This window comes from Eulemur rufifrons, chromosome 10 (genome assembly GCF_041146395.1).
Source record: "Eulemur rufifrons isolate Redbay chromosome 10, OSU_ERuf_1, whole genome shotgun sequence".
NCBI classification, from domain to species: Eukaryota; Metazoa; Chordata; class Mammalia; order Primates; family Lemuridae; genus Eulemur; species Eulemur rufifrons.
This window is the reverse complement of record NC_090992.1, coordinates 31,264,558-31,275,377: the sequence shown is the minus strand read 5'-3', so window position 1 is coordinate 31,275,377 and position 10,820 is coordinate 31,264,558.

Below are 10,820 nucleotides of genomic sequence, written 5' to 3'. Positions count from 1 at the left end.
GGGGACAAAAAGGAGGCCCTGGCATTTCAGAGAAGGGCCACTCCTTCACCCAGCCACCCAGAGCTGCGCAAGCTGGGGAGGTGGGAATGAGGGTCACAGTCCCTCTGCCCTTGCTGCGTCCCGCAGCTCCAGGCAGTCCTGGGAAGCTGGCCTTGGCTGTAGGTGGCGGGGCAGCCTCGAGGCCCGGAGGTGGTCCCCACGCATGCCCAGCTGCTCCGGGTCCTGGCTGGCAGGAGGGCTGGCAGCGAGCAGACGGCAGCCTCGGCCCGTGGGTCCCTGGGAGAGGAGGGTGGGGCGCAGCAATGCCTGAGCAGGACTCGTGCGCACGGCATTCTGCAGAAGGGCAGGGACCCTCGAGCCGCTGTGTAGCCTCTGCGCCCTGTCTCTGGTGTCTCCCCATCCCATCTGTGTTCCGTCGGCCGCTGTTAATAAATACCACGTGAAGTCGTGCTCCTTGGCCTGTCTCCTTCCTGCCGGGAGCCGAGAGGGGGGCAGCACAGGCCTTCCAGCTCCCACTGCACAGATGAGAAAACTGAGGCTCAGCTGCCTCCCTTCCCAGATGAGGACTCCGCCATTTCCCCGACAGTGTGGGTGGGTGGGCTGAGGAAGGAGGAGGAGCTCTAGGCCCTTAGAGACCACTCAGTTCCCGTGGTACATACGGAGGCCGGCGAGGGAAGAGACTTGCTCAGGGCTGCCCAGCCAAGGCGGGCAGAGCCCTTCGCCCCCCCCCCCCCCGCCCCTCCCGGCTGCCTTTTCCTCTCCCCGCACCTCGGCCTTTACCGCAGGTGGGGGCTGGATCTGCAAGACCAGGCTGGGGAGGAGCCAAGAGTTTCCCAGGCAGGAAGAATTTCCTGGTTCCACCCACCCCCTCCTGGCGGGGCCTTGTCATATAAAAGAGCCCCGGGGCCTTTCAAATGCGAGGCCCAGGTGTTTGCGAAGGCTTTGATTGGGGGCGGAAAGGAAGGGCGGCTGCATATTTCAGATATTAATAAATTCCCCCTAACAAAGGGCCAGGCCCCCCTCCCACCCCTCTGTTTGGGGCTCCAGATGGGGGAGAGATGAATTTGCTCATTTGCAAAGGGTGCAAGGACAGCTTCACAATTCAGGGTGCTTCTTCCCACACTGGGTGGGCGGCTGCAGCCCCACTGGCAGGGCCCCCAGCCCTGAGCCCTCCCGGGGTGCCCCAGCGCAGCACCTGGACTGGGGAGTTTCCTCTCCCGGCCTCTCGGCTGCAGCCAGGTGTCCTGGGAGACGGCAAGGGAGGCTCCCAGGAGTGTAGGCTTCTGTTCGCTCCAGATTCCAAGGGTGAGATCCGAGGGTTCGTAGAACCTGTGGGTCCCAGCGGCCTGCCCCGCCCTTGCCTCTGGCCTGTGGTCCCTGTCCTGCCCTCCCTGGCCCAGTCTTCCAGTCTGTCCTGCTTTTTCCATTTCCTCTGCTCTCAGCCATTCCTGCCGCCCCACCCGCTCCTCCCTCCGCTGCCTGCGCCATCTCCCAGCTGCTCCCCTCAGGGTCCCTTCATCGAGGTCAGGTCCTCCCAGCCAGGCCCTGATCGCAGTGGGAGCTGACTGCGGAGCAGGGAGCCCCAGGGGGAGGGACCCGTGACCACACAGTAGGCACCTCAAAGGACACAGCAGCCCTGTCCACAGTGAGACCCCAGCCTGCGATCCCAGAATATCCTAGCTGGTGGCAAACCCACGTGCCTACAGGGCCAGCCGGGGAACCCAGGTGAGCAAAGCTGTCCCTGTGAGCGGGAGAATAATCGGCAACTGGCCCTCAGGGAGTGCTGGAAAGACAAGAGGGAGCAGTGGGGTCTGCGGTGAACTAGAGGAGAAAGCGCAAGGGGGTCTGCCTCTCAGAAGGTGGCCCAGGTTGCCGATGGGCTTTCTGAGAGCAGCTGGGAAGCTGGGTTTTTAGGGGGATTTCCTAGTGTGAAATGTGGACACTGATTCAGAAGTTGTGAAACAGGACGGCTCAGTTAGGGCCTCCTGTCACCTCCCCGCAGGCTGACTGCTCTGCAGACTTAGGGGATGAGCAGCCCAGGGGACAGGGCTTGGCCGAGGACCTAGGTGAGACTGTGGGGCTGAGGCCAGGCCCAGGGCTCCCCCATCACTCGGGCCTCCCTGTCCCGTCTCATCCGCTCCCCGTGATCTGTGTCCGTGGGTACCTGAACTTGGGAGGCTGCTGCGGAGCCCTGGGGGGCGGGGGGGGGCAGCTTACATGCCTGTGGGGTAGGTGCCCTGGGGCCCTCCGTTCCTGTGCGGGGTCTGGTCAGAGGTGTCCCCTGGGTGCCAGGAGACGCTGAGACAGGCACTGGAGCATCTGCATTCGCATCCAGCCTGTGATCTCTGAGAGCGAACACGGCGGGGCAGGGGCCAAGGGGAGCGGAGGAGGGGCTCCTCCCCACACCGTCAGCGTCAGCCATGTTCCCAAGGCCAAGCGAGGGCCACCAGACACCAGGGGTCACACTGGTTTGGTTGCCTTAGTGTTTGGTCCTCGGTAGGCCCTGCCCGCTGGGTTCCCGTCCATCACCAGCCAAGTGCATCCTCACGCTGTGCCCTGAGCAGGCCCAGCTGTGCTGCCTCCCAGCCTTCGCTCAGGCCGCGCCTTCCACTCTGCTCCAGCGTCTTCCATGCACCTCTCGGGATCCTAGCCTTCCTCTCAAGTCCCTCCTGAGCACCCCTCCTCCATAAGCCTTCCTCTGTCCCCGGCCAGACGTGCCTCCTAGAGTCTCCAGGGGTCTGACTCAATCCTGCATCTGGTGATTCCCGACAGCCCAGCCCTGCCTGCCCAGGGCGCCCGTGTCCTTCTGAGACAACGCATTTTATTTCTGTGTTGTTAAGACCTTTATATTGTCCCCTGGGACCCCAGAGCACTCTGGGGCAGCAGCAGGGCCCTGTGCAGAGGGCTCATTCCCATCTCTGCCCCTGCCTGGCTGTGTGGTCTCGGTGAAATCACTTAACCTCTCTAAGCTTTAGTTTCTTTACCTATAAAACATGGGAAATAACTCCTACTTTGCGGCAGCGTCACAGGGGTTTGGGACGGTGCTACAGGGCCCCAGCACGGGGTCTCGGTGAGCATGTGACACACACTTGCTAATGGAAGGAACACATTTGTGTCCACAGCCCTGCCCCACAACCAACGCCTCCTGGACAGAGACTGGACTGTCCTCATCTCTCAGTCCCCCCAGTGACCACACAGGGCTGGTTTACAGCTTTGCACGATGGAGCATCGAACTGAATGCAGTTCTCTGGTGGCTTTGGGGATAACCAGCAAAGAGTTAAGATGGTGTCAGGCCCCTCCAGATCCCACGTGACCCTTGGTGGCGGAGCCTCAGGGTCTGCGGTGGACTCTCTCCTCCAGACTCATTTTTTGCTGGTGGCTCATGGAAAGTTTGGTTCCTTGAGCTCCAGGCCACTCCCTCCGGGGCCTGGGCCTCACTGACGCTGGTCCTGCCCTGGAAGGGCGTCCAGGGCTGCCGGCCCGCCCGCGGATCCTTGGCCAGCATCCCCCTGCGCCATCTCGGCCTGACTTCCTGCCGCCTGGGCCTGCTCCCCCAGGACAGAGCAGCTGCCCGCCCCTCCGGCCACACGGAGGCCTCCTCTCTGCTCCCCCATTCAGGAGCACTCTTTGTTCGGGGAAAAAGCCTTTTTCTGCTCAAGTCCACAGCCTCTGTGAGCTGCAACCCCTGGGGAACTGTAGCCGGTAGGGGCCAAGGAGGCCTTGGGCACCCACTGCTCCGAGTGGGATCCCAGCTCCACAACCCAGCGGAATCTGCTATGTCATCTCTCTGCACCCCAATGTCCTCAGATGTAAAATGGGTAGAATAGTTTTTGCCTTGCAGGGGATTCAATGAGATAATATAGATGCTCAATATATAGCTTTAAAAAATGATCGGACTGCTTAGGGCAAAACATGGCATGTAGAAACCTCCTAGGTGGGGTGGTTCTCCTTAGCCAGCTATTCCTTGTACAGATGAGGAAACTGAGGCTCAGCCTAGGGAGAAGGACGTTGGGGGTTGGCATGGCTGGAGCCAGGGACAGGCCACCCTGGAGGCGCAGGGCACCATCCAGTTCGATGGCAATGTGCCTTGGAGACCAGGCCTCGGTGTCGCCATGTGTGAGATGAATGGGTTGAACAGGAATAGTGGGCCCCCCAGGGGTGCCTGGGGGAGGGAGGCGAGGGGGCCCTCTGCCTCCACCCGCCCCCCTTCAGCCTTTGGCTAGGACCACACCCGGGGAGCTGGGGAGGGGAGCAGCGACCCCTTCTTCAGAGACGGATTTGGCATTGGCTCTGCCAGGTGGGGAGGATGTTTCAATCCTTCTGCAGGACGAGCTGGAGGAATGATGGGGCGCCCTGACGGTATCTCCGCTCTCCTGGTGAGCTGGGATGCCCAGCCAGAGCAGGGTGGGAGTGGGCACAGCAATAACAGCATCCTGGTCCCAAGCCTTGCTTTGACCTTGACTCTGCTGATCCAGGGTTAGGGTCTCAGAGAGCTTCGGGGCTTGGGGAGGAGTGAGAGGCGGGGAGGGGCTGAGTCAGGGAGGAGGACAGGAGCGGCAAGCTGGGGGTGGGGAGAACCCGATAACTGCACCTTCAGGCTCCCATTGTGAGTGGGGGGACTGGGGGAGGGGTGCTCAGTGCAGGGTTCCCAAACCTGGGTGCTTACTAAACTACAGCTGCCTGGACCCCTGCCCGGACTGAGGGTGGGGCCGGAAACATCTGTGTATTTTTAGCAAACTCTCTGGTGATTCTGCAGCAGCCAGCTCAGTTCCTTTATTTGGGGACCACAGGTTCAATGTCATTGTAATAATGAGGAAACTAAGGCCCAGAGAGGGGACGTGACCCATCCAATGTCGCATTGGAGAGAATGGTGATAACCCCCCTTTTTCTTGCGGGGAAGGGACACTCCACCTCTTGCTCCCCGTAACTCCCTCCACCTCCAGCTGAGGCCCCGGGCTGGGGAAGGGACGGCCAGATCAGGCTGCCCCGAGGGAAGTGGCCTCTGAGACCTTGGTGGCCCAAGTGGACAAGGGAGGGTGGGGCTGCTCTCAGGAGGAAGCTCAAGGAGAGGGGCCCGTTCCCATAGCGCCGGACCCGCCCACCTTGCGCTGGGCGAACACTCCCAGCATCTACTGGGGATGTTTCCTAAGGATTTGCTACGACCCAGGTCTGGAGAAGGCCCTGTCCACTGCTGGGGGCCACCCGTGCCCTGGAAAGGCACAGCCATCTCGTGGCAGATTCGGGCTCACTCAGCCCTCTGACATTTCCAGCCTCCTTCCAAGCCTGTTCTCCCCACCCCCTGACCCCTACTTGTTCCGGGCTCTCAGCCTTTGCTCTGGCCTCCACGATCTCCCACCTCTCGCCCCTTCCAGCACCTCCACAACCCCCCCCCCCACGGCCCCATCCCTGTCTTTCCTCCTCCTGCTTCCTCTGGGCTCCTGCGCTGTGCAGCTCCAGGTCCAGCCCCATCCTAGTCTGCCTGGGGACTTGCTTTCCGCATGTCTCTCACTGTCTGGACTGGCACCAGGGATTCCTGGGGGGCAGGAGACAGGTCTGGCTCATCCCTGAGCCTCCCTTGCCGCTCGGTCCAGCTGCAGAATGTCCTAGGGAAGTCCCAGTCTCACCTCCGTCCCGTGTGCCCTGGGCCATCTCGGGCACGTTCTTTCCCCCTTGGGCAGCACAGTCTCCTCATTCACGGAGTGGAGAGAATAACGGTGCCCACAGTGAGGGCCACTCGGGGAGCACCTGTGAAGGAGGTGAGGCGTGCCTGGCGCTCGGTCAGCACCCGGGAAGTGTTAGCCACTGTGACTGCAGAGGCGGGCGGAATATTTGTGCCCATACGGCATCCACTCCTCCCTCATTCCAGCAGCACAGTCTGCCGGGGCTCTACTCTCTGAAGAATGACCACACCTGCCACGTGCATCTCGGGCACGGACAAGATGCCATCCTGCCTTCAAGGCACACACACTTTGTAGACATTTGGTAGGTGACTTTAACCCAGAGACCTGTGGTGAGGGAGGCAGAGGCAGCTGGGGAAGCCCGAGGAAGGACCGAAGCCAGAGTGTGTTGGGCAGTCAGGGAAGCCTTCCCGGAGAAGGAGAGGCTGGAGCTGTGTCCTGCAGGGTGAGGAGCTGCTGCAATGCTCCGAGCAAGAGCATGTGGGGGAGCCAGCCCTCTGCAGCGGGTGTGGACATGCGGCTGCGGGTGTAGACAACTGAGAGAAGGGGCGGCAGCTGGCGGAGGACAGAGGGCTAAAGGGAGGGGAGTGCATGAGAATCCCAGTGGCTACGTGCCGGCTGTCCAGGGATAGGGACCGGGAAGCACAGGCCAGGGCGAGGAAGGCCCCGGAGGGAGCAGAGCGCTGCGCTCTGAGTTAGAAGGCTGGGCCTCTGCGTCTCATTGTTTTCCTCCTCAAATAGGGCTGTTGGAACTGGGACAAGAGGTGCTGTGAAAGCACTTTGTGAACTGTAGAGCGTCATGCTCCTGTGAGATAATAATAGTGTTTTCAAGTGGTGTTGGTACTTTTTCAGAGTTAAAGGACATCTCTTGAGGACAGCTGGGCCCTCCGGGAACATGGTAGATGCTGGGCGGAGGTGCGGGGGCTGGGGTGCCGGGGGGATGAAAAACAACCAAGGACTGCCTATAACCTACTCCTGTGCTGCCACCTGCTGGCGAGTATGTGCCATGGGGCGGGGGGGGGGGGCAATGGCTGCCTATAACCTAATCCTGTGCTGCCACCTGCTGGCGAGTGTGCGCCATGGCGGGGGGCAATGGCTGCTCCTGCTGGCGAGCGTGTGCCATGGGGGGGGGGGGGAGAGAGAGCCAAGGACTGCCTATAACCTGCTCCTGTGCTGCCACCTGCTGGCGAATGTGTGCCATGGCCACCCGAGCCCTCAACCCTCTGCCCAGGCGGGAAGTCCTGGGGCGTGTGAACGTGGAGCTGGGAGGGGTCCTGGCGCTAACACTGGTGGGCTCCAGGGCAGGGGTGCAAGTGGAAGCCCCCAGGCCCCTCTTGCTCTCCTCAGCCTTGTCCTATGCTCTCACTGCGAAGGTCCTCACGTGTGTGCAAGACGCACATCCCCCCAGACACTCCCCCGGGGCCACCCCACACAGCAGCGAGGAGGACAGGCTCAGAAAGTGGCTGGTGCATGGACTCTGGGGGCCCAGGCGCCCGGAGCACAGTCTACAGGGGACTGTGGGCTCCAGCGGGTACATCCCCACGCCCCGTTGCATCTAGGCCTCTTCAGGGTGTGAGCATGTGACCTAGGTTGGCCCAATCAGAATGAAGACCAGGGAGGGCAGATGTAGAACAGAAAACAAACACAAACCTCCCCGTGCAGGGACTTGACCAAGACAGGTAGACATGGAGTGCACAGAAGTTTGTAGCTATTTATTGCACTGAAAACACCAAGAATAAAACAGACACCCCTTCTTCCCTTCCCGCCCCCCTCCCCCAATAGCAGAAAGTTTGAGCAGTGGTCATTCAAGTTCACAGCCACATATTTTAAAAAAAGAAAAGGAAAGAAAAAGAACTGAAACAAAACCCCAAACAAATAGTAACAAAGAAACCAGCATGGGGAATCTGGCGAACACATCCCCCCAAAGGGTCTCCCTTTGAAGGGAGACAGGAGGCCACGGTCAGGGTTTGCACTATGGTGGGCACAAACCCAGGAGAATACTTTCCTGTAAACGTATTTGCACGCTGGAGCCTAGGTTTTGACTTGGGTTCGGATTTTTTTTTTTGCATCTAAAGGATGTTTGGAGGAGCATGGAGTTTGTCTGCTGAGGGTGGGTTCTGGGCAGCTTTTTCTGCCAGTGTCCCCTGCCTGCTGCCTCAGGATCAGCCCTGGTGCCCTGTGAGCTGCACCAGGTCTCTGCCCACCACAGGCGTGGCCTTCCCGGTGGGGGCCGTCTCAGCCTGGGGTAGGGACGTGCCTCCACTTCTCCACACTTGGAGAGGGGCACGGTGGACAGGTGTGTCAGCCAAGGAAAGGCAGGACCTTGGGGTCCTCACGCTCAGTTTCCTCTGGTGGGGAAACCAAGGCCCAGAGAGGGGAGAGGACTAGCCCAAGGTCACGCAGCAGGTGTGGTCAGGGCTGGGAATTGAAGCCTGCTAACCCCCAGACTACTGCTCTCTCTCCCCTGCAGTCCACTGCTGATGAGCAGTTGACAGGCACCAAAGAGGGGGATGAAGGGCAGGTGGGGGAGGGGAGGGCGACTGGCCAGGTCCAGAAGTAAACAGGAGGGGTCCCGCCAGGGGCCAAGCCCGCTAGTTCTCACAGGTACATTGGGCTTCTCATCACCCTACGTCTGATCCTCCCTCGGCCGGATAGGAGCACTTAACCCATTTAACCGATGAGGAAACTGAGGCTAAAGAAGGGCTCAGACCTAGCCTCGGTGATTGTAGCATCCCCTGGCGAAGGCACCTTCACCTGTGGCTGGGGACGGCTGTAGGGGACTGGCAGCTCACGGGGGGACAGGTGGTTTTGCTGCTGGGACAATGGGATCACTGGGCCTTCCTGGGAAGCCCTCTGGGCAAGTTCTCTGCCGAGAACAGAGGCCAGTGATGGACCAGCTTGGAAACCAGGAGGCTGGGGAGCCTCTTTCCTGGCCTGCCGCCCCCACCCAGCCTGCCGCCCCCACCAAGCCTGTCTCACCAGTGTCCGGGCAGCGAGACTTGAGAAAAGAGCCCAGCAGACGGCTCATGACGGGGAAAACTCAGCAAGTCCTGAATCAAACATCCTCACATCCTCACCAGTTCTGCTCCAACCAAGAACACCAGGAGGGTTGGGGGCACCAGAGCCTCCTCCAAATCCCTGGGGATGTGGCTCTTCCTCCCCTAAAATCCTCCAGAGGAGACAGTATCTCATGCTGGCAAAACACGGCCACACAGAGGCCAAAAGCACAGAGAGGCAGCAACATAATTCCGAGTTGGACACTGAGAATACAACCTCTATTTTTTTTTTTTTTTTTTTTGTTCAAAACATGTAGATTGGTTTTCTTGAGTGTTTTTCTTCTTTTTGTTTTGTTTTTTTTCAACATACTTACTGCATATAAAGTCATGCAAAGAAAACAGTGCAGACAGTAGATCCTAGTGGATGTGCCAAGGTATTCCACATCAGAGTCAATCCCAGGGGAGAGGGCAAGAGGGAGAGAGAGTGCAAACCCGAGGCCACAGGAGGAGGCGTGACAAGTAGAAATCCCGTGTTCTGCTTCAGCCATCAGACGCCATGGGGAGAGGGGCGATGAAGACACATGCTCATGGGCCCCCCAGAGGCGGGCGGGGGGCGCTGGGGGCAGCACACAGATATGGTGACATGAGATCCCGGGGAGTGCGGTAGTGAGGACCCCAGTGTGGGAGGGAGGCAAAGAAAAGTCCAGATATTTCCATCCTGACGAGCTCCCTCCCCCTCTCTGCCCTGCCTTGCTGTTTCCTAGTTGGTGCCGCCATCTGATGCTTTCACAGTCCCGAAAGGGACGCCTACGTCAGCTTACCTGGGGACCCAAATGGCAGAGAGGCCCTTCTCCCTGGGGCTGAGTCCACCTCGGCCCCAGATAACCACAGGTGACAAGGTCCACCTCAGAGATGACCAAACAAAAAAAAAATCTAGAACAGAAAGAAACTACTCCTCACCCCTCTTCCTGCCCACCTTCCGAACCCAGCCATTCTCACAATTTGAGAGGTCTAGTTATTACATAGATATCCATGAACGCGAAATTCATTTACGAAATACACAGAAGTTTGGCTATAAAAAGGCATGCGGTCCAAGTAGAAGTGATACCTAAACGTTGCTTTCTTTCGCCCCGAGACAATTAGGTTTCCTCTCTGAGATAAGACGAAGCTGGAATTCTCCAGGGATGATGGGAGGGCGGGGTGGGCGGGTCAGTGCTGGAGGTGAACTTCACCCGGAGGAAGCAGGAAGCGAGTGGGGGCCCCTGAGAGGGTGGCGCCCCCCACGCTGAGGGAAGACTCCGCGGACCACCGTGAGGCCAGCACAGGAGAGGAGAAGCGCTGGGGAAGCAGTTTGAGGCAGGAGGCTCCTGGCGTCTGCTCCTCTTTCACACTCTCCCTCGGGGGGGCTGGGGGCTTCACCTACCCTTCCATGGGGATCCCAGAAGAGGAGAGATCCGGGAGAGGGACAGGTGGACACCCTGTTCCTCGCCACCCCCCTTCCCTCCTTCTCCCCAGGCGCCGGCGAGCACACAGCGGGGCATTCTAGCCTGCAGCCCAGGCAGGGCCAGGCGCCAGCAGCGGGGGAGGAGGGGGCCAGTACCCAGGCCCCAGGAAGCCCCCGCCCTGGCAGGGGAGAGAAAGCGAGAGTGAGAGGTAAGGGGTGGGAGATTTGGCCATTTGCTTTGACGTTGTGATGGCTTTTGTGGACAAGCAGGTTTTCTTGATGCAGGTACAGAGCTGACAGTGTGGGGTGACATGATGGGAGGAATTCCAGCCAAATCCAAGTGGGAGAACCAGCAGCCACATTCCACGGACAAAGAGTGGATCTCCGCGGCACAGCGACGCGGCGACCCCGGCCTGGTGCCTCAGCTGAAAGACACGAGTGTGGTGCTTCTGAGGGCGCGTGTTTTAGGTCGGGCAGCCAAGCCACCCACCGCCCAGGACGGAGTGCCAGCCGCCTCCCAGGGCTCCTGCCCCCTCCTCCCCAGACCTGCGGGCGGCTCGTTCCTGGGGTCTCCCCCCGCCACCCCGCAACTCTGCAGCCTTTCAGAAGCTGAAGGCAGCAGGCTGCTTCCCTACGTGACCCCCTCCAGGTTGGCACCCCCCATTCCTCTAGACCCCTCTGGGGGCCGGGAAGGAGGGACCC